At 44.6% G+C, this 23,876-nt stretch overlaps 1 protein-coding gene and 1 long non-coding RNA gene across 3 annotated transcripts in view; both read right to left on the bottom strand.

Annotated features, from left to right (window-relative positions):
• The window catches only part of RNF24 (ring finger protein 24), an 82,716-nt gene extending 76,314 nt beyond the window's left edge, over nucleotides 1-6,402 (bottom strand). Inside the window, exon 1 of the mRNA XM_074285483.1 lies at nucleotides 6,272-6,402. The gene's annotated coding sequence lies outside the window, so the exon portion shown is untranslated. The remainder of the gene's footprint in view (nucleotides 1-6,271) is intronic.
• Nucleotides 6,403-12,952: 6,550 nt separating this feature from the next.
• On the bottom strand, nucleotides 12,953-18,700 carry LOC141553992 (uncharacterized). 2 transcript variants are annotated; one of them, XR_012485754.1, is made up of 4 exons: nucleotides 18,521-18,700; nucleotides 18,332-18,422; nucleotides 16,001-16,153; nucleotides 13,354-13,471 (listed from the first exon to the last, which is right to left on the bottom strand). It is a non-coding gene; the product is annotated as an uncharacterized LOC141553992 (long non-coding RNA). The 2 variants fall into 2 exon arrangements; XR_012485753.1 differs by having other exon boundaries at nucleotides 12,953-13,471; nucleotides 18,332-18,700.
• Between the last annotated feature and the right edge of the window lie 5,176 nt (nucleotides 18,701-23,876).

Raw genomic sequence — 23,876 nt, 5'->3', positions numbered from 1 at the left:
CATGGGACTGTTGAAAGAAAAACTCTTTCTAGGCTTTAAATAGCAAAATATATTTATGTAAGACCAGCTACGGCAAGGCAGACTGCATTCCCATAATTTGAATGAAACTCCATGGACAGTGGGAACAGCTACTTCCCAATTGATGGTTGTGGGTTGTAGCCAGAGTTAAAAAAACCCAGTTCTTGGGCTGTTGACTTGGAAAAGATGGAAAAAAGATAAGAACTGATATCAACAATATAACTAAAAAAGGAATTGCCTCTTTTACAGGAGAGGATGGCCTTTACAGATGTGTGTGTTGGGGTGGGGAGAAGGTGGGGAGGGAAAAGATACTTCATCAGGTAGTCACTGATGAAGTGGGAAAATAGCAGTTTTATTCCTGTTGATAACAGATCTGCCTTCCGGAGTGGCTCTGATTATTCCTGCTGTTTCTCGCCCTATGATGCTAGAAAGAACAGTTTATCTGGAGTGGATAACTTGATGCTGTACAAGAAGAGGTCATACAACACGAGAACCCTGTATTAGAAACCAAAAGGCTGATTTTGTTCAAATCCTGGAACCGCTACTGGCAAGTTGATTTACATGCTGTCTCACCTATCTTATGAATGCAGTGAAGTTAAGGAATAAAATACATTAAGTACCTTGAAATTCTTTGTGGACACTGGTACCTTTAAAGCGGGGCTGTTAATTTGAACTCCTCTGGGTTCAGTGGTCTCCAAAGAGGGGCCAGTGGCCTGGCTCCAAAGGATCTATGAGCAGCCAATAGAAGGATCCCACTGCCAATCCTAAAACTTGTCTCCCTTCTACCACAGACACACCTTACTCTCATCTCCCTCTTCTATGCAAGGTCCCCACGTTCTTGATTCTGAGCCAGAGTGGGAACCCCAGAACAGTTCCAGGAGATCTGAATCTAATTCAGGAGTTCTTAACTTTTTTATGTCATGGACTTGGGGCTGTCTTGTGAAATCTATGCACTCCTCAAAATATCTGTAAGTACATAAATGCAGAGATTGTCAAGGAAAGCTCAATTTGTCTGGTAAGAACCCCTAACTTCCCAAATGTTCTTTGGGTACCCACAAGAGCAGCTGAACAGGTGCCATTGGTACAACCCTCGCCACCCCAAGCATCCTGACCTCCCAGCCCTCAGATCACCTCCTGACAGTCAGCTCTGTGAGTGAGTCGCAACAAAGAGCCTGCCCATTTCTCCCTTCCCCTTTTCTTTCTGGAGCAGGACAAGACATAGCCTGTAATCTGCATTAACCTTCCCTCCAAATTCATCTCTCTTCCTCGGAGGGCACAACCATCCTTCCAGTTTATCCACCTCTGCCTCCTCCCTGGCTCACCTATCTCCAATCAGCTGACCATTTCTCTCCCTTCCCACTCCCATAGGCCCTCAGGCCCTCTCCCTGAGATGACTGTAAAAGCCTCCAACTGGTACTTCCCCAAGCTTTTCCATTCCCCAAGCCTTTCCCTTTTCCAACCCTTCCTCTGAATAGCTGCCCAAGTGATGTTCCTCGGGCCCCTACTAAATAGCTTCAGTGGTTCCCTGATGATTCCAGGACCAATGTTATCTCATCTAGGTAAAGATAAGGAAGAAGGCACCAGGGCTGGGAAGTGTTGCTGCTGTAGAAGTGGCCCTTGTGCCCCCAGGGAGAGAAGCTCCCAGTTAATGGATCTTCTCCTCCCTGATGGTCCTGCATCATCACCATCCAAAGGGTGATGGGGAGGGGGCACAGCTAAAGCCCAGCTAAGGCAGAAAGAGATAGAAACCTGCCTCTGCTATGGAATTCCCATTCAGCTTTCTAAGCGTGGTTCCTCGAAGCACTGAAAATCTGGTCACAGGGTTGCTAGGTTATCACAGGATCCCTTTCCCCAAGGGCCCTAGCTTCACCTGCCTATTGCTGACATAAACCTGATTCCCACACAAACCAGCCTAGGAGCCTTTCCCCCAATTCCCCAGCCTTCCAGTTAAATGCCACCAGGGTTTTCTCCTTCCCAAGGCCTAGTCCCCTGGCTGTGGGGCCAATCACATGATTACCTGTCCTGCCATGGCATGCAAAGGACCCCTTGGCTTTTCTATTGATTATACAGCTGAGCTATACACACACACACACACACACACACACACACACACACACACACACACACTTTCCCCCAAATAGAACTGATCATCTATTTGCATTCCTAGCACTTAGCATAGTCTTGCCACTTAAAAATGCTTAATGTTTTTCCATTCAATTTCATTTATCTCATTTTTAAAAAATGCTTACTTTCTGTGTATATTTTATGATATACGTAATTATTAGGACAGCAGCACGTACATAATTTGCAAATAAGTAAATCTACTTTGCCTGCACATTTTGTACTAAAAGGAGCAAACCAGCAAAATTTAGGAACCAATATTCTAGAGATAACCTTAAAGGTCCCTTTCAGCTTTAAATCTATGAACTTGTGACCACTGAAGAAAAGGTTCCATTAAGAGAAAAACCAAGAATTAAACTGGTATTAAGGTCAAGCAGAGAAACTCTTAAGATTACTCTGAAAAGGCTTTCAATTTTTAATCAAGAATACTATGGTGTCAGGAGGGGTTTATAGGAATGAAAAGAACAATTTGGCAGCGGAATCTTTCTTGCCTTTAACTACACAGGACCAGGTGGTTTCCAGTAATTCATGGGATCAAGTAGTCACAAAGTGTTCTAAAATTGTGAATTTACAGATTATAAATTTTGAAATGGTAGAAATATCCTTAACTTATTAATCCATAATAAATCCCATTTAGGTGTTGCTTAATGGTTTTCTGGTTGATTAATTTTAGAATGAACAATTATAGAATTCATGTGCTTGTTAACTTTAAATATATCTGGTTTGATTAAGGGGAAATGGTGGTCCTCCATTCAAATAGTCTAGGAAATAGTTACTGAAGCATACCAGCAGCCTCAAATTTCACCTCCATTTTATTTGTACTATTAAAAGCTGCATCTCTTTTCACAAAGACCTGTTAATCTGATTATATACTCTCCTGAACAAAAGAACAAAGGGCTAAATAACACAACAGGGGTAAGAGGGTAGTAAACAGGACACTGAGTTGGTTGGTGAGAAATCCAGATATAAAGCACTTAGGGATAACCAATTCCAAAGAATGAGAATACAGTAAAATACATCTAATCCTGTTTGTGAACAGAAAATCTCTGTGATAGTCCAGAATTAACTTCATGATTCTTAACATCCCAGTAACTTCACTATGAACATTATCACAGCATCAGCCACGGAAAGTTAAAGAGATTAGGATGACTAGAATCAACAGCAGAAAGTTCAGTGTATTTAGATCTCTTAGATAATATGCAAAGAGGCTTTGTCAGGTGTCTTTCTACTGACCAAAAATCTCCTAGATTTGACAGGATTCTACAAACTTGTCAAGCAGTGATCGAGTATGTTTCATCAACAACTGACAGAAACAGTTCATAATAATACATTTGGAATCCTTCAAAATTCAAGTTCTTTACTTTAAAAAAAAAATGATTCTCTAGAGTTGATTCCTTGATATTAAAGGTACTGAAAAGGATTCTTGTTAAATAGTACAACATAAAACCAAAAGCGGTACAGAGGGAAGTTCAATCTTTGCCGATTTAAACCATGATACAAAAAGAATTTGATTATGGACACACCCAAGGTGAATATGTAAGCCTCTAAAATGCATACTATACAGCTGAATAATTTTTACCCTCTATTAAAAGTAATTGTTTTCTATAGGAGAAGAGAAATCTTTTTTTAGATCATGGTTATTTTTATTTTTATTTTATTTTTTTTAAGATTCAAGGACTCAAAAGCATTTAGCCAAAAAAGAATTATAAAAGATAATTAATAATCTATACTCAGCCACATCCAGGCTGATATTAGATCATTTTTGACATTGGGAGTTTGTCAGTATATTCTGCCACTCTCCCCCTTCAAAAGTGTGAAGCCAAAAATTTCGTGGGAGACGTTTCCTATTCTTGTAGCCGAGGAGGCCGTTAAAGCAAACATACATGAAAATAGGATTGTCCCTATAGAAACAGCGCTAAAAACTGACGGTCCCCGTCCGGGAGAAGGTTAAAAACAAGACGAAAAAGACAGGCTCGGTGCTATGATCTCTGTCTAGGGAGCAAAGGGCTCCCCTTATTCACATTCACCCCCAGACGCATCAAACAACAGAGTAAGCCAGAGTCAGCCTGACAACACGGGATTCTGCAGGAATGTGGGTCCCGGAGAATCAGGACAATGAGAAAACGCACTCTGACATTTGTTTCCCGGCAGTCCTGTGAGAGGAGCCATTGAGCCGAGCTGCGTTAGCAGAGTAGTGAAAACAGGGCAACTTCCCAGCAAAGCAAAGGGGACCCGTAGAAAACCTTTGCTAAAGGTTAAATTAAAAAAAGAAAAAACAAAAAACAAAAAACAAAACACCTTGTTCTTGGGACACGTGGAAACGGGAAGGAACTAAGGGTGCGTTTTCTGCTCTGGCAGAGAACTAAAAAAGGACGTAAACATACATCCCCTGAGCCAGCGGGTAAGGCACGGGGTTCCTGGGCTCGTGGTGATGCTCCCACTAAGCAAGCACTGCTCGGATGTCTCAGTGTGGGACAAGATCGGGAAAACGGCCGCACCATCCACTTTTAGTCCCACTCAGAATTCTCCCTTACACCGGCTCTCGGGGCCCCACCCACCCACGCTCGGCTCGCGGCGAGAGACTTTTATTTCACGGATCTCGGTGGAGGTGAATGTGTCTGCACAAAAATAACAGACCCAAAACGAGGCTCGGTGGGTGATCTGGGGGACGGATACAGGTTATGTCGGCAAACGACTGGGGCGAATGTTCACCCAGCAAGGGGGAGGATGCTGCGGGGCCGCACGGGGAGAAGAGAAGCCACCAGCCACCGGGGCGAGGGAAAACTGCCTGCTCACAGGTGATCTCCGGGCCCTTCCCCCCACCCTGACCCCGCACTCCCCGAGTCCCAGAGAACAGGTCGGACCGCGCAGCCACCTCCCGCACGCAAACTTTCTGTGCAGATCCCGGAGATAACGCCGGGCACGGGCCCTCCCCGCGGCGGCCCACGGCCAGCGCTCGGTCCCCGGCTGGGATGGGAGGGAGGGACCTTCCCTTTTGTGACCTCCGCGAACGACAGGTTCGGTGGCTTCTCGGGGATGCGTGTGCAGGGATGACACAGATTCCTCAGGCAGCGCGCTCTCCCCCCGCCCACCCCCCTCCCCCGGCCTCGGAGCCGCCCGCAGAGGGGGAGCTCGCCGCCTACCAGCCGGCCGAGGGGCGCCCAACGCCAAGTGCAGCCCCGCCTTCGCTCGGGCTCTTCCCCCCGGGCCGGACCGTGCCTCTCGGGGCCGGAGAGGGGAAAGGGGCTGCCCTAGCTCGGAGCCGCACGGACTGCCTGAGGGGCGGGGGAGCCGGGGCAGCTTCTCCCGGACCCCTCGGCTGCCCCGCTCACCGGCGGGGTTCCCCGAATGCCCGCCCTGCCCGACGGTCCCCGAGGGGCCCTTTCCTTAGCACCCTCCCGACTTCCCCCAACCCCCTCTCTCAGCACTCTCACCCCTCGCCTTTGCCCCCCCCTTTTCACAACACCCCCCTCACTTAGTCCTTTCAGTCATGCCCTCCTCTCACCCCGCCGCCCAGGGCTGCCAGCTGCCCTCTGAGGGTCCTCCCCTGCCCACCTTGTCCCCATGCCCCTTCACACCCTCTCCGCCCCACTGTCCCAGACTTGCCCAGAGACCCCCCTGCCTGGCCCATCCCCTCCTCACTGACCCCCCTCCTTGTCCCATTCTCTCCTACTGTCCCATCCCCCACTGACCCATCCCCTCCTCACGGACCCCACCTCACTGACCCCATCCCCTCCTTACTGTCCCATCCCCCGCTGTCCCATCCCCTCCTCACAGACCCTCCGCCCCCACTGTCCCAGACTCCTTAGAGTCCCACTCACTCACCACTGACCCTCCTCACTGGCCTCCCTGCTGACCCCCCACTGTCCCATCTCCTTACCCCGTCCCCACTGTCCCACCTCACAGACCTCTGTCACGGTGGCACCCCCTCTTCATTGACCCCTCCTCACACATCCCTGTCCCTGTCGCACCCCCTCCTCACAGACCGCCCCTCACAGACCCCTCCTCACAGACCGTCCTCCCATCACTGTCCCATCCCCTCCTGACAGCCTCCCCACTGTCCCCATCCTCGGTCACTCGCGCTCCCATCCCTTCCCCGCCCCCTCCTCGCCCCTCTCCCTCCCTCACTCACTGGCCCGGGACTGCTGCGGATTGGGGTCGGGGTCGGGGTCGGGCCGGGCTCGGTCTCCTCGGCTCCAGCAGCGACCGCTCCTCCTTCTCCTCCTCCTCCTCCTCCTCCTCCTTCTCCTCTTCCCCTCCTCCTCCTCCCGCGCCCGTGCCTCTGTCTGGGGCTCCCTTCGCGCCGAGGGGCGGGGCGGGGGCTCCCGGGGGCGGAGCCTGTGGGGGCGGGCCGAAGCCGCTGCTCCTGGAGGGAGGAGGGACCCGGATGCTCTGGGGCCGCTGAGGGCAGAAGCGGCGTCAGGCTCCGAAGCGCGCCTGCGCAGCCGCCGCTGGTTTGGGACTCACTGCGCAGCCTCCTCGGCCGCCTCCCCCGCCCCTGTTCACAGCCGCTGGAGAGGCGGTGCCCGGCTCCCTCACCCTGGCGCCGCAGAATTTGGGGAACTCTCCTCCTGAAGGTTCTTGGCTTTGTTCACTTTGCTCCGGAAGTCCTCCCTTTGCGGGGCGAGCTCTCCCCAAGCCCTCTCTGTACTTTCCGTGCTGATTGGGTGGTCCGAGGGAGAGAAGGAAGCGAGCGGCGCTGGCCCTGGTCTCGGGGCGCTGGCCCTGGTCTCAGGGCGCTGGCCCCGGTCCCCGGAGCTGGCCCCGGTCTCGGGGCTCCTGCCCGGGCCGTCCTGTGCCCTGGATGCGCGCGGCTCACATGCTTGTTAAGTCCCTCGGCAGGTCCCGCGGGGCCGGGAGCTTCCCAGGGATTAATACATTAACGTCAATTAGCCTCTCACTACTCACGGTGGCCCCAAGCTTGCACTTGAACCGCCGGCTCCCAAGCCCGGCAGCCGCTCTGTCCTGTCAGAGCTCAGTCAGCAGCCCCCCTCCCCCAAAGCAGCGGGCCAGAGGCTCACCGGATCCTGACCCTGATTAGTGCCGCGTGACCTCTGAACTGCAGACTGCTCCTCAGTAGCAGCGGTTTGGTCCGGATGACCCCCCACGGTCAGAAGCCACGGTCAGGGTCCTCCCCTCTGTCTGCCAGGTTCTAGGCCCTGGGCTTATACTAGTGCTTAGGGTGAACCCGAAGGTCAAGGCCAGCGATCTTAGGCTTGTCGTCTGTGACCCTGGGCGGGAGAATAAAGTCCCTGACCTGGGCAACTCATTTCTTAAGTCCCCTTTTGGGGTAAAACTGTAGAGGAAACGTCTTTTTTCCCCCATAAATCACTCTCCTCTTTCCCAACGCAGGAAAGTGCTCCGGCTGTTCCCCACCTGTCCGGGCCAGGGTGGTGAGGGACTCGGTGTTCTGTCTGTCCGCGGAGCCTTTTTCAGTTCTAGGTTACTGGGCAGCGGTCCAGAACCCGGCTGCAAGGACCCCTGTTCATTCCCTCCGTGTTAGTGACTCACCGAGTCCCTGAGAGGGGGACACGAGGCCCCCACAGCCAGAGATGGGTCACGCGGGCAGAGAAATCCGCTGAAGCTTTGGATTGGTCAGGGAGTTCTTTACTGCCCAGAGCCAGGCTTCTTGCCCTTTCCCATGGGCCCCTTTACCAGTCCGGTGAAGCCTATAGATCCCTTCTCAGAATGATGTTTTTAGATATTTTATTTTATATCTGATTACCAAGGAAACATATTGAAATACATTTGTTATCATTTCTTTTAATAGCACACTGAAAGATCTGATCCGGGTCTTGGGCATCATCCGCCACAAGGCCGGGAATGCTGAGAACGAGGCCCAGGGGAGGGCAGGAGCTCGGGTCTCTCCTGTCTCTCCCAGTGGCGCCGCTAGACAGACTTCACTTGGATTTTACTCACCTCCCACTCACTTCTCCGTTCCTTGCTATCTTCCTTCCCACTTCATTATTCACTTGAAAGTGCTTTCCCCAAGGTTACTAAGGAAAACCTCAGCTGCTAAATCCACTCAATCTCTACTTCTTTCTCAATTACATGTAAACAAAACTTTTAACATTCTTCTCCCCCTTAATTTTAAGTTTCATATTCTTTCCCTCCCTCCGCTTCTTTCTCCCCTTGGAGAAGGCAAGCAATTCGGTATAAATTATACACATACAGTCATGCAAAACATTTTCATATTAGCTATGTTGTAAAAGAAAATGCAGACCCCCCCAAAACAACCCCAAGAAAAAAATTTACAACTATGTTTTGATCTGCAGTCTGACTCCATCAGCTCTGGGGGTAGATAGCATTTTCCATCATAAATGCTCTGGAATCATCTTGAGCATCTTATTGTTGAGAATGGCTAAGCCATTCGCAGTTAATTATGCAATATTGCTATTACTTGTTCTGCTTATTTCATTTTGCATCAGTGCATGAGTTCTCCCAAGTTTTCCTGAGAGCATCCTGCTCATATTTATTATAACACAATAGTATTCCATTACGTTTATATACCACAACTTGCTCAGCCATTCCCCAGTTGATGGACAGCCCCTCAAGTTTCCAATTCTTTGCTACTGCAAAAAATTAGCTACTAAAAGCCTTTTTGTAGGGCTCTTCCTTCAGGACCTCTGTGGTTTTTAACATTGATTGTTGCCTTCTTTTTTTTTTTTTTTTTGGATGAATATAATTCTTTTTTTTAAATTAATTTTATAATTACAACTTTTTTTTTGACAGTACATCTGCATAGGTAATTTTTTTTTTTACAATATTATCCCTTGCACTCCCTTCTGTTCCGAATTTTCCCCTCCTTCCCTCCACCCCCTCCCCTAAATGGCAGGCAGTCTCATACATGTTAAATATGTTATAGTATATCCTAGATACAATATATGTGTGCAGAACCAAATTTTGTTGTTGTTGCTGCAAAGGAAGAATTAGATTCAGAAGGTAAAGATAACCTGGGAAGAAAAACAAAAATGCTCTCAGTTTACACTCATTTCCCAGTGTTCCTTTTCTGGGTGTAGCTGATTCTGTCCATCATTGATCAATTGGAATTGGATTAGCTCTTCTCTATGTTGAAGATTTCCACTTCCATCAGCATACATCCTCATACAGTATCATTGTTGAAGTGTATAATGATCTTCTGGTTCTGCTCGTTTCACTCAGCATCAGTTGATGTAAGTCTCTCCAAGCCTCTCTGTATTCCTCCTGTTGGTCATTTCTTATGCTGCCTTCTTTCTAGATAATCTCCTTTCCTTATGATCCTTAGGCTGGAGTAGGAAGGGAATTCAGAAGTCATGACACATTCTATAGTGGAGACCCACAAAGGTAAGTGATCTGGCAAGCTTGCCATTGTACATATAGTAAACGTCCGAGATGGAATTTGAACCTATTCCTCTCAATTCCTTGAGTGACTGCTCAGTCTTAATTCTCTCTGTCCACCTCTGACCATTCAGTTTCTATTGTTGGATCAGCTTCTTCCTGATCTCTGAGTATGATTAACCCAAGCTTGTTTCTTCTCTCTCCTCTGGACTTTCTTCCTTAGTCCTGCTATTGAGTCAGTTGTAGACAATGAACCAGACTTGGCCATGAATTGGAAGTGGGACTTAAGGGAGTAGGAAGAGGCAAAGATGAACCACATGGCTGAGAAGAAGGGACACCAGAAATGCATAAGCGTATCATCTCCCTGTCTGCAGACCTAATCCTAATGTCTTTTCCAACCTCCTTCCCATATTAAAGCTGCCTGTGGGCATCTCACACTTGCCTTGTCTGGGATAGAGGTCATTGTGCCTCCTCCCCAGACCCTTGGTTACTCCAAACCATCCAAATTCTGTTGATGATACTTTAAACTTCCCAGTCACCCTTGGGGTAAAAACTTCAACTCATCTCTACTGCTTCCCTTTCCACTAAACCCTCTTTCCAGTGAGTTGTCAAGTTTTTTCCATCACAATACAATCTTTAAGGAAGAACAGGCTCTGATCACTTTTCTCACATGGACTATCACCTCACCTTCTCCCTTGTTTCCTTTGACATTGCAGACTTTTCAAAACCTGGCCCCTTTTTAGAAATTTCCATTCTTTCCATTCCTTGATTTCTCTCTCTCCCTCTCTCTCCCTCTCTCTCTCTCTCTCTCTCTCTCTCTCTCTCTCTCTCTCTCTCTCTCTCTCTCTCTCTCTCTCTCTCTCTCTCTCTCTCTCTCTCTCTCTCGCACATTTCACTTTCCTGTCTTGATGTCAGTGGCTGGGAGCCATGCTGTGGTGATCTGCCCACTCATTTTTTCCTCTTCATTTTCATGGCTTCCTCTAAGGCCCAGGTCCAAGCCTATCTTCAGAGGAGATCTTTCCTGGTCTTCCCAGATACAAATGCTCTCCCTTTTCAGATTACCTTCCATCTATGCTGGGACAGCTAAGTCAAGCGCTGGGCTTGGAGTTAGGAAGAATCTGAATTCAAATCCAGGCTTAGACACTAGCTGTATGACCCTGAGCAAATCACTTAATCCTGTTTGCCTCAGTTTCCTCATCTATAAAATCAGCTGGAGAAAGAAATAGCAAATGCCAAAGAAACCCAAAATGGGGTCACAAGAGTCAGACGTGACTAAAGGACAAAAACAATGCTGGATCTATCTTGTTTGTGCCTGGTTGTTTATGTGCTCTCCCTCATGTTAGTATGGAAGCTCCTTGAAGTCAGGGACTATGTCTCTTCCCTTGCTTTGTATCCCAGTGCTTAACACAGAGACTGGAATGTAAGAAGTATCTAATAAATGTTCCTTAGCTTTTTGCCTCATTTATGTTCCTAAAACCCACATCTCAGTTGCTTGGAACAGGGATGGGTCTGGGGAGGAAACATGAGCTCTGTTTCAGACGAGAGGTGTGGGGCAAGCCCTGTGAGCCTGCCACCCTTCAGAAATCTCTGCTGATTTCCTTTTGCCTCGAGGATAAAATACAAAGCCTTCTGTCTGACATTTGAGCTCTTCATAATCTAATTCCCAGCTATCTTTCTAGTGTTATTTCACATTACTCATCTTTACTCATTCTTCATTCTAGTCAAACTAGCTTGGTTGTTGCTTTTCTCTGCAAATGACATTCCACCTCCTAGAATCCCTAGTTTCCTTTAGAGCACAATTCAGGTCCTCCCACCTATATGAAGCCTTCCCTGATCTCTCTAGTTATGGTCACTCTTGAAATCATATTCTATGAATTTTTTAAAATTTGCCTTATTTACCATAAAGAACTGCTAAGATCAATGGGGTGGGACAATTTCCTCCACTAAGGAGCCCCTTTATTCTTGTCTCTCCTAGGCCTAGGTCACGAAGAGGGATCAAGCTCCTTTTATCCTCCGCTCATTGGCTCATTAAGACTCCTCATTCTGGTGAGGTCATTTTCCATTAAAGCTTAGTTGGCTTATGTTTAGGGTCTCCCCAAAAGGGAAGAGTAGGGAGACACTCATCATGCAATATTTTTTATTATAGCTTTTTTATTTACAAGATATATGTATGGGTAATTTTTCAACATTGGCCCTTGCAAAGCCTTTTGTTCCAATTTCCCCCTCCTTCCACTCTCCCCCTCCCCAAGATGGCAGGTAGACCAATACATCATCATGCAATATAAATCAGGTATGGGACAGTTATTTCTTTCCTACCCACTAAAGAAATGCTAAACACAAGACACTAACAAGCAACAAACTAACCAGACTGAAGTAGTAACAACTGGTATCCTCTGATTGGAGCTCATGAAGCAGTTTCCAGAACTGCTGATTAAACATTTCACATTTCATTTTGACTCTAAAGCATCTCCATGTCTTTTTGCAAGCCTGGCCAGGAGACTGGGCTCATCTTCTGCAGGAGCACCGGGATACTTGCCAGGACTCCGCCTTTTGCTTCAATCTCAGTCTAGGATTTTATCTTATTTTTCCTTTAAATATACTTTGTGTCTACTTATATGTGCATTCATCTTTCTGAGTGTAAGCTTCTTGAGGACAGGAACTGATTTGTATTCTTAGTATCTAGCATAGTCCTTAAATCTTGGCCTGGCAGGTGCTTAATAAATTGTCATTGATTGACTCCTCTCTCTATTGATCCACTAATGGTATCCTGTTGGAATCTTACAACATCTCCATAGCTGTCCACAGAATCCTTTTCTTCCTCACTTCCCCTCCTAGCTTCCTTCAAGACTCAGCCAGTCCCTCTTTTTGCAGGAGGTCCCTTGCTGTTCCTGTCTTTGACATCCATACTACTGCCTTCCCTCAGATGACCAGACATTTCCCCTACATGTATCTTAAATATACGTCGTTTTTGTAAGTTGATTTCTCCATTGGAACCTGAGCTCCTTGAAGCCAGGAACTGTTTTTGTCTTTCTTTGTATATTCATTGCTTAGCACATAGAAAAGGCTTACTCTGTGCTTGTGAAATAACTGATTTCTGTGTGATTATAAACTCTGCAATGATGGAGATGGTGTCGTTTTAATTTCTATATCCCAAATGCTCTGCATGTAGGAAGTGGCTAACTACTGCACCCTGAATGTGGGGCCCATGAGAAACAGTCTCTGTTTGTGAGGTGCCTGAGCTCAGATTAGGGAGTTCTAGCCTCAGGATTCACTATAACCCTCCTCCCCCTCCTTCTGAAATGCCAGGTCAGCCAAAGGTTGGTGCAAAGAGAAGTGCATGAATAGAAGGGGAGTCCTTCCAAGTAACACCTTTCAGACCAACCCAGTGAGCTCACAGACTTGAGACAATGCACAGGAAAAACAACGCAGCCCTCTTAGCCTGGAGAATTCTCCCATCATGCCTTTAAACTTAAAAAAATTACCCTTCGTTTCAAGGAGATGAAGTAAGTCATGAATCTCTCCTTCTGATGTTGGCTTGGGATCAAAAATTGTGATTTATGAAATCCTGGGATTGGGAATTGGAAAGGGTCTTTGAGATCTTCTAGTCCAGTGGTTTCCAAAATAAGGGTAAAGGGTAGGAGGTGCTATGGCTTTATCCCAAGGGATGCATGATCAACTAGTTGAGGGAAGGAAGGAAGCTTGGTCACATCCTTTCCCCTCTGAGGAAATAGCCAATCATGGGGCTTGCTTCCAACACAATCATCTCTACTTTTTACCCACTAGCTAATAATAATAATAGCTGGCATTTATTTGTATAATCTGTAAGGCTTTGCAAAGTACTTTATAAATCTTATGTCCTCTGATCATCAGGACAACCTTGAGAAATAGGTGCTAAGGTGGTGAAGTAGATGGAATACAGTTCCTGGAGGCAGGAAGACATCTTCCTAATTCAAATTCTGCCCGAGATTCTTACCAACTCTGGGATCCTGGACAGTTTCCTCATCTGCAAAGTGATCTGGAGAAGGAAATGGCAAATCACTCCAATATCTTGCCAAGAAAACCTCAAATGAGGTCACAAAGAAACAAATACAACTGAAAGGTGACTGAACAAAAACAATAGGAAATGTCGTTCTTAATGTAACATGTAAAATGAGACACACGTTTTTGCACCAATATGGAAATTCATTTTTAAAAACTATGCTTATTTGTTCCAAGAGTTTTATTTTTCTCTTGGAAGAAGAGGAGATGGGGTTGAGAGGAATAAATACTTAGCACAGTGCCTGACACATAGTAGAAGCTTAATAAAGACATATTGACTAACAGAATAACATTTTAAATTTTTTTATATTTATATTTAATATTTTTATTTTCCCCAGTTACATCTAAAACAATTTTTTATATTTGTTTTTAAAACTTTGAGTTCCAGATTTTTTTCTTCTTTCCCACTTCCACATGTGGAGTTTTACAAAATATTTCTTTCCTGTGAAAAAAAACATAGATCCTCTCCCCAATAAACCCTCAAGAAAAAGAGCGTGCTTCAATCTGTATTCAGACACAATCGGGTTTTTTTTTTCCTCTGGGTATGGATAGAAATTTTCATCATAAATCCTTCAGAATGGTCATTCATTATTGTATTGCTGAGAATAGCAGTCATTCACTGTTGGTCATCCCACAACATTGCAGTTACTTTGTACATAAAACACTTCATTTTTCCTGAGTTTATGGATGACTTTCCAGGTTTCTGAATAGCACTTAGAAAGATCATTTTGAAAAAAGACAATTATCCCTACTTTTACTCCTCAATATAAAGACCAGGGAGAAAATTATATTCAAGGAAAGGGTGTATATCAGAAAAATCTGAAAAACATGACTTGATCTATTCCTATCATTTTTACAGAGGAGTCCACTGAAGTCCAGAAAATGAATTCTAAGTGATGTCCAAACCAATAGCTCAGCTGGGGTTTGCACCTAACTCTCTGGTTCCCAAGTCTTGGATTCCTTCCACTACCCACTTGAAACCTCATTCCTCCTCTTCCTCCTCCTCCTCCTCCTCTCTGCTTTTACTTCTTTCCTCCCTCTCTTGTCCTTCCATTTTACCTCCTTAGCAAAGGGCAGGGCAGCAACCTTATGTCACCCCTGCCAGGAGCACGTGTCCACCTCCCCAGGAAAAGCTCTTCACACGAAGAACCACATCCTTGTCGACTTGGGGATTCATCCATTTGATCAGGGTCATTCCCACCGTGCGTTAGACTTAGAGCCCCATGACTGACCTCATGATCACAGGACTGCCTCCCACAGGTGAGCCAGGTCAGGTTCCTCTGCCTTTGAGTGAACCCTTGATTGTTACCTCATGTAGATGAGGCAATGTGGCTTTGTAGCCAAACAAACCTACGGACATTAACTAATCGCTTCTAAAGGCTCTGTTCTAGGTACTAGGGACACAGAAACCAAGCAAAACAGAAAGACAATTTGTACTTCCAGGGAAAATATCGACTCTATCTAGGGTAAACTAGAAATATACATGACATATGATACATACATATAATATACAAATATGTGGTCTATCAAGGGTAAACTATACGTATATATGACATGATACACAGTATGTAAATATATGCTATACAATACTACAAACATGAGAAGAATACTGATACATATATGATATACTAAATAGTATATACTAATGATAGACTAAATATTATATATGATAAATATACCTAATATATATGTATATATATGTGTGTGTGTGTGTGTGAGTGTGTGTGTGTGTGTGTGTGTGTGTATACTGCAAACATATTATGTAGGGAATATGTCATATGCACCAATATGGGAAATTGGGGTTTTTGACTACACTTATTTGTTTTAAGGGTTTTGTTTTTCTCTTGGAGGAAGGAGAGATGAGATTGAGAAGAACAGATACTTAGCACAGTACGTGGCACACAGTGAAAGCTCCATAAAGGCAATCGACTAAATGAAGGATCATATTCCATATGACGCATGGCACATGACACACAACATATATGTGACATACAAATATCACAGAACACTGCAAGTGTATGAAATCTGTAATGCACACATGATATAAGGTATGCTATGCATGTGATATGTGATACATGTATGATATGCAAAATATATGTATACAAGAAATATAGATGATTGATATTATCCCCACATGTGATAGATGGTATACTATAAATATATGGGATATGTGATATACTATACATGCAAACAATGAGTGATACATATGTGATGTGCAAAATATACGTGTATATAGCAAAATATATGATAAATGTTATACACATGTGATGTATAAATATCATGTGATGAGATATATGGCATATAAATATATATGATAAAATATATATTAAGTACATATACATAAAAACTTGGAAGCTATATATTACACAGTATTAGACTTTTGAGTCAGGAAGATCTGAGTTCAAATCCTGTCTCATACTTATGAGCTTTGTATAAAGATAAGTCACTTAACTATTGTCTGACTCAGTTTTCACATCTGTAAATTGGGGATACTAACAATACTTACCTCCCAAAGATGATTTAGCTGATAAGTAGCACAGTGGATAGTGTACTAGACCTTCCAGTAGGGAAGACCTGAGTTCATAATCTTCCTCAAGCATGTACCAGCTGTATGATCCTGGAAAGTCACTTAATCCCTCTCTTGACTCAGTTTTCTCATCTGTAAAATAGATACATTAAAAGCACCTACTCCTTCAGGGTTGTTGTGAGGATCAAATAAGATAATTTTTGTAAAGACCTTTGCAAACTTTAAGGTACCATAGCGATGCTCTCTATTATTAGGAACTGTTATGATAATTTAAATTGTAAGGATCTAACAGTAACCAGAGAAGTGATTTTTGAACTTTTATTGCTCATGGCATGGTATTCTTTGCCATGGGAGATTACAGCTCTCTGAACATTAAAGTTGGCAACCCTAAGGGAGATGCAATTGTGGTTTCTCTTCAACAAAAGCTGTTTTTGTTGAGTCTGTGGTGAATTCAAGGTCTAACATGTTTTGAGGTTAGGTCATAGTGTAATAGATGAGTTTTGTTTATTTTGTGAATTCTGTGCTTACCCAGCTTCATAGATTGGATAGGGAGGAAAAATTTATATAAACTAAATTATTTTATAAATTTTATTTTAACAGGAATAACCCAATCTCCAAAATTTTATGTCCCTCGTAACAAAACTGAAAGTGCACCCGTGTGGCCTGGCAAACATTTGGAGAACCATCAAACCAAAAGAATTAGAAGAGGCTTGTCAGAAAGCATAACATGGGACTCTAAGCCAGAAGGAGGAAAGGAGGCCATACAAGCAGGGTCCACAGCTTATATAAAAGCACGGAAGCCAGACTACTGACTTTAGGGAATAATTGAGAAGCCAATCTGTGTGGAACCAGCTAATGGCTAAATTTGTCTTGTGAGCATTTGGAAATGGGCAAGCTACAGATCAGGGCTTGATGGATTGTTTTATTGATTGTTGAGGTTTAAGAAAGAGAGGGAGGAAAATGTTAATCATTTTGTGTGAACCCAAAAGGGGCAATGGTACTCTCCTCTCTGGCTTGTTGTTAAACATTTACCAACACATCCCCGTCTGGGACAAAGAATAAAGGGATAGATTGTAAGCTCTTTGGAGGTAGGAATTGCCTTTACTTCTTTTTGTATTCCTAGCCTTGGCGTGCCTGACCATAGTAAGCACTTGTGATGTGGGTTTTTTTTTTTTTTTTTGAGTGAATGTATGAATGTACAACAAGTCCAGAAAAGAAGATTAGAGACATATTTTGAGTGATTTTATATGCCTAACTGAGGAATCTGTATTGTATCCTAGAGACATTTCTAGAGTCAATCTTGTACTTTAGAGAGATTGCTTTGGCTGTAGGATGGATGCTCCGGAGAGGGGAGAGAGCCCCGTAGTCCAATTAGGAGACGGTTGCAATCCTTCTGACTGGAGCTAAGTATCCTGTTCTCTTGGGGATCCAGCTTCCCCAGGATTTTGTCACCCCCTATAAGACTAGGCTCAAAATGGTACCTTCTACCAGGATCTGGATTCCCCCAGGCCCTCTTCTCCTCCTGAAATGACTCTGCATTTATTTAGCTCCTCAGTTTATATTTTGCTCCCCCCAAATAGAATGTCACCCCCTTGAGGGCAGGCTTCTTTCTTTTCTGTCTATATATCTCTGGCAGTGCCTGGAACTTACTAAGGCTTAATAAATGATTGCTGATCTATTAACTGATTTTAAAATAAAGGGGTTAAACAATAACATATCCTTCCCCGTGAAAAGATAGCTCACCAGCCCAGAGTCAGTCAAATCCAGCCTCAGACACTTACTAGCTTTGTGTCACACTCACTAGAATGGGCATATAGTGTTTTAGATTTATATATATATATAAATAAATAAATATATATATGTATATACACACACATACTCATATAATATACACACATGTATGTATACATACACACATGTGTAAATACATTCACACATATATGATATATATTACACATACATAATATATGTATATTAGAGATACAGATTACATATTATACATATACATAATATGTATATCTAATATAGTATATATACATATATAATATAGTATAGACAGGAGAGTCTCTGCCAAGAAAACCCTAAATGGGATTGTGAAAAGTCAGATAAGACTGAAAGGAAAGGACTTAGTGGGATCTAAGTCTCATTATGGGTTACAAGCTAGATTGATCCATATTGATGTATTGAGAGCCTTCTCTGGGGAAGGCCTGTTGCTATTGGGGAAACACTAGGAGAGTCCACTGCCTCTGCTCTTAAGGAGTTTCTCATCTTGATGAGAGGGAGATTTGGGGGGAGACAAAGTCTACCTACCTGAACCCGGCTTGGGCCTGAGAGTGGGCAGCTCTGGGCTCCAGGCTCAGCCATTCTTCCTTCTCAGGATCCGGGGCCTCATGATCCCCACCTGAAAAACCAGAGGTGGGTGGGGCTAGATGGTGATAATGAGTCATGTTTTAGAATGCCTTGTCAAGGCTGATCTCTTAAAATCCCCTCCAGATGTACCGGGGCAAGGATGTGTTCCTCCCTATCTGGCTCCCCATGGAAGGATGTCAGGCAAAGAGAGGGAAAGGGCTCTTGTGGAAGGCTGGACTTCCGCTGAGACTTAAAGGAAACTGAGATGGAGATCCCCCCAGCCTGGAGGGGTAGCCAAGGGAAGTGCCTGCAGTGGAAGCAGCCAGGAGGCCATTGTCACCGAGTCCTGGCTGACTCTTAAGCCTTCCACCTGCCGTTTATTGTTTGTCCTTGACGTATCCTGTTTATTTGTTTCTGGGATTAAACAATGTCTTACTCCTTTCTGTCTCCATCATCCCATGATTGGCCCCGTTCTCATCTGGAGACTGACCACGGTGGGGAGGGGGAGGGCCTGACATCTGGCCTGGGCAGCTGAATAAAGGAGTATCGGCTGCTGGGACACCAAGGGAGCCAAGGGATTGTTTTCCCTGACGAGAGCCTTCTCCCGGCCTGGCTGCTGCAGATGAGTCAGCAGTGTGACGTGACGGCCAAAAATGTAATGAGACATCAGGTTGCTTACTTCCAGGATGAGGGAGTTGGCTTTGCCCACTGGGCTCTGCCCTCCTCCGGCGGCATCTTCACAAGGGATGACAGGTGTGGCTGGGCAGCTGCCCCCCAATTGCATCAGGAAGAAATGTTTGCACATGTCAATAATAAGCCACCTGTCACAATTAATCTGTCAGGGATCTGGTGCCTGGAAGACCTGAGTTCCAGACTTGCCTAGCACTCCTGGGACTGGGCAACCATGAGCAGGTCACTTTTTTTTTTATTATAGCTTTTTATTTACCAGATATATGCATGGGTAATTTTTCAGCATTGACAATTGAAAAACCTTTTGTCCCAACTTTCCCCTCCTTCCCTCCCTCCCCTAGATGGCAGGTTGGCCAATACATGTTAAATATATTAAAGTATAAGTTAAATACAATATATGCATACATATCCAAACAGTTATTTTGCTGTACAAAAAAAAAATCAGACTTTGAAATAGTGTACAATTAGCCTGTGAAGGAAATCCAAAATGCAGGTGGACAAAAATAGAGGGATTGGGAATTCTATGTAGTGGTTCATAGTCATCTCCCAGAGTTCTTTCACTGGGTGTAGGTAGTTCAGTTCATTACTGCTCTATTGGAACTGATTTGATTCATCTCATTGTTGGAGAGGGCCACGTCTATCAGAATTGATCATCATACAGTATTGTTATTGAAGTATATAATGATCTCCTGGTCCTGCTCATTTCACTCAGCATCAGTTCATGCAAATCTCTCCAGGCTTTTCTGAAATCATCCTGCTGGTCATTTCTTACAGAACAATAATATTCCATAACATTCATATACTGGTTTATTCAGCCAATCTCCAATTGATGGGCATTCACTCAGTTTCCAGTTTCTGGCCACTACAAAGAGGGCTGCTACAAACATTCTTGCATATATGGGTCCCTTTCCCTTCTTTAAAATCTCTTTGGGATATAAGCCCAGTAGTAATACTGCTAGGTCAAAGTCTGATAACTTTTTGAGCATAGTTCCAAATTGCTCTCCAGAATGACTAAATGTATTCACAACTCCACCAATAATGTATCAGTGTCCCTGTTTTCCCACATCCCCTCCAACATTCTGCATTATCTTTCCCTTCATCTTAGCCAATGTGAGAGGTGTGAAGTGGTACCTCAGAGTTGTCTTAATTTGCATTTCTCTGATCAATAGTGACTTGGAGCACCTTTTCATATGACTAGAAATAGTTTCAATTTCTTCATCTGAAAATTGTCTGTTCATATCCTTTGACTATTTATCATTTGGAGAATGGCTTGATTTCCTATAAATTAGGGTCAATTATCCATATATTTTGGAAATGAGGCCTTTATCAGAATCTTTGATTGTAAAAATATTTTCCCAGTTTATTGCTTCCCTTCTAATGTTGTTTGCATTAGTTTTGTTTGTACAAAAACTTTTCAATTTGATATAATCAAAATTTTCTATTTTGTGATCAATAATGATTTCTAGTTCTTCTTTGGCATGAGCAGGTCCCTTAAGCTCAGAGGACTTACTTGAATGGAAGAGACTTTCCTCCCCTGGGAGTTTCCTACATCAATGAAATCCCAGGTCCAGTCTCCATCCCCAAGAGGATCTTAAGTTTTATTTATTTATTATTATTATTTTTAAATTATAGCTTTTTATTTTCAAAACTTTTGCATGGCTAATTTTTTTAATACTGACTCTTGCAAAACTTTCTGTTCCAATTTTTCCTCTTCTTCCCCCCACCCCCTCCCCAAGATGGCAGGAAGTCCAATACATGTTAAATATGTTAAAGTATATGTTAAATCCAATATATGTATACATATTTATACAGTTATCTTGCTGCACAAGAAAAACTGGATCTAGAAAGAAAGTAAAAAAAAATCTGAGAAGGAAAACGAAAATGCAGGCAAATAACAAAAAGAAGGGAAATGCTATATTGTTGTCCACACTCATTTCCCACAGTTCTCTCTCTGGGTGTAGCTGATTCTCTTCATTACTGAACAATTGGAACTAGTTTGGATCATCTCATTGTTGAAGAGAGTCACGTCCATCAGAGTTGGATCATAAGTTTTAAAAAAGCTTTTAAACATATTGATTTGTTCCTTGTTTCTTGCTTTGTGGGATGACTTGGAGTGTGGGAGTCAATTAGACAGAGACACCATCCATCCCTCCTAACTCTTATGGGTATCTTCTGGGGATGCCCAGAACAAATCCATTGCTTTTTCAGTAAGACAGCCTTTATCCTGTCCCCTGAAGTCTTCTCAGCTCCAGGCTAACTAGCTAACTTTCTCCAGTTCCTTCTTATTTGGAAGAGACAGAAGACCTTTCATCAGCCCAGTGGCCCTCCGCAAACCCTCCCAATTGCTTTAATTTCTGGATCTGAACACAGATCTCTTGCTTGTGTGGTCTGGGTGCAGTTCTAGGGGGATCATCATCTCTTTATTCCCCTCCTCACTTTCATTTTCCTGGAAATCCTGCCATCTAGGGCTGTATTCCCTTTCAACACATTGTTATTTACCCAGGTGATGCTACACAATTGTTCTGGGAAAACCCCACTCTTGGGATTTTATCTTGTTCTGCGTAATTCCAGAAGGAAGAATTCATCCCAATCTTAATAACTAACATTTTAATGGCTTTTCTGGTTTATAATATATTCCTATAATATCTGTTTTAATTATATTTCATATTATACATTATCTCCTTTGATTCTGATGGCATTCTTGCGAGCTAAGTGCTTCAGCTATTTTATATATATATATATATATCCCATTTTAGGGGGATCTATCTATTAGGGTGGGGGTGTAATTGCCTCAATAGTTTTTCAGTTGTGTCTGATTCTTTGTGACCCCAGTTAGGCTTTTCTTGGCCAAGGTACTGGAAGAGTCTGTTATTCTTTTCTCCACTTCATCTTACAGATGGGGAAACTGAGGCAAACAGGGACACATAGCTAGGAAATGTCTGAAGCTGGATTTGATCTCAGGGAGAGGAGCCACTTTATCATACGGATGGGGAAACTGAGGTAAACAGGGACACTCAGTTAGGAAATGTCTGAAGCTGGATTTGAACTCAGGGAGAGGAGCTTTCCTGCCCCTAGACTGTGTACCATGGGATCACTTACCTGCCCAAATAAGGGTTGTAAGGTCTGGTCCCTAAGATTTGGGGATTCTATAGCTGATCAGCCTGAATGGATCGAGGGCATCTACAAGAACAAGAAGTCCGAAGTCCGAATCCAGTGACTGCTGGAGGGCAGGCCCAGAGAATCCAGCTTGGGAGCCTGGCACTTGTCTGCCTTGGTGACTTTAGGTGAGTCACTAGTTCTTTGTGAAATGAGTGAGAAGGGCTACTTGGACTAGGATTCCTTCCAGCCCCAGATCCTGTGATCTGATTCTTCTTTCTCCTGCCTGCGACTCGACTGCGGCAGCCAGAGGGATCAGTTCGTTCTCCAAGGCTCTTCCCAGCTCTCCAAAGTCAGAGGGGAGAAGAGATGCTCGGTGTTCTGAGCCCAGATGGATGTTCCCATCTGGCTCATGTTCTTCCCCTCCCAGAAGTGTCTTTAGCAGCTTGGACTATGTGGGGATGGGCCTGGAGGCTTCTCACAAGGCTTTTCCCAGGAGTCTGCTTGTCCCAGTTCTCCTTCCCGGCACGTCTGCTATGAGCCACGTGCCATGTATAAGTAATCTGCAAGGTCCGGCACCCTGGCATTTCTTGGGCACTCAGAGCTTAGGGCTCAGTCTGTAGCAAAGGATGGAGTCTGTCTTGAGCCAGAGCTTGAGGTCAGGTCATGGTCAAGATTAGATCTCAAGCCATGGCAAGAGCTGGGGGAGCAAGGTCAGTGTCCCATCAGACCTGGACACGAGACAATGGGAGGGCAGGAGACAATGAGAGAATCCCGAACCTTTGGTTTTAGGACTCAGGTTCATAATCTCTCAGGATCTAGAGCAGGTCAGGATGGTAGAGGTCCACACTCTCACTTGAGAGGGGGGGTCCCTTTCCTTGGTGACGGACCCTTCTCCTGAGGCCCTCCCTTCTGCTTTAGCAAACTTTCCACTCTCACTTGCTCTCTAGAACCTCATTTCTAGGCAACCTATCCGTCCTCCCAGAAATACCCCTCCCTTTCCTCTTGTTCCCTCTTTATTCCCCTTCCTCTCACACACCACATCCCTCCTCCTTTACATGTCCTTGTGCTCAGGGACTCGGTGTCCTTGGGACTTAAAAGGCTCGTGTGAAAAATTCCCAAACCCCTTCTGTCCCGCTACTTCGGGGACAGCTGGAGGGTGAAGGGAGATCCTTCCACACACCCTTCTTCCAGTCCACCTGGGAGTCAGCTTGTGGGAGTACCCCATTTTACAGGCGATCCTGAGGGCCCCCAGCTTGATTCTGGGCTTCTGGCTTCCCCCCAGAGCTCATTCCTTCACACTGCCCTTTCTTCTGTGTTAACTCGCTTTCTGGAACACTCCAGTCAGATCCTCAAAAAGCTCTGAGAGGTCATTGTCCCATTTTATAGGTGAGGCAGTGCAGTTCAGAGATGAATTTCCATGGATTCCCGGCTGGGAGGCGGACTTTCTGAACATTTTGTACCCTAGCTAACTCAAAATCTGTCTCCCTGAAGGTTGCGATTGTGTCTCAGCTATGGCCTGATGGGGAGTGGAGCAGGGTTCTCCTTGTCCCAAACACATTGCCCTCCCGTGGTTCCTGTAAGCCCATTATTAGAGTTTCTGCCCCTTTGAGTTTGGGAAAATCTCTTAGGAATCCTTCATATATGGGGAAACTGAGGCAATGCCTTTTTTTCCCTTGAAGGCTCCTTTTTCAAAAACAATTTTCTCCTCCCAGTCTTA

This window comes from Sminthopsis crassicaudata, chromosome 2 (genome assembly GCF_048593235.1).
Source record: "Sminthopsis crassicaudata isolate SCR6 chromosome 2, ASM4859323v1, whole genome shotgun sequence".
In the NCBI taxonomy this organism is placed as follows: Eukaryota; Metazoa; Chordata; class Mammalia; order Dasyuromorphia; family Dasyuridae; genus Sminthopsis; species Sminthopsis crassicaudata.
The sequence above is the reverse complement of the archived record's forward strand: the minus strand, read 5'-3'. Positions and strand labels throughout refer to the sequence as shown.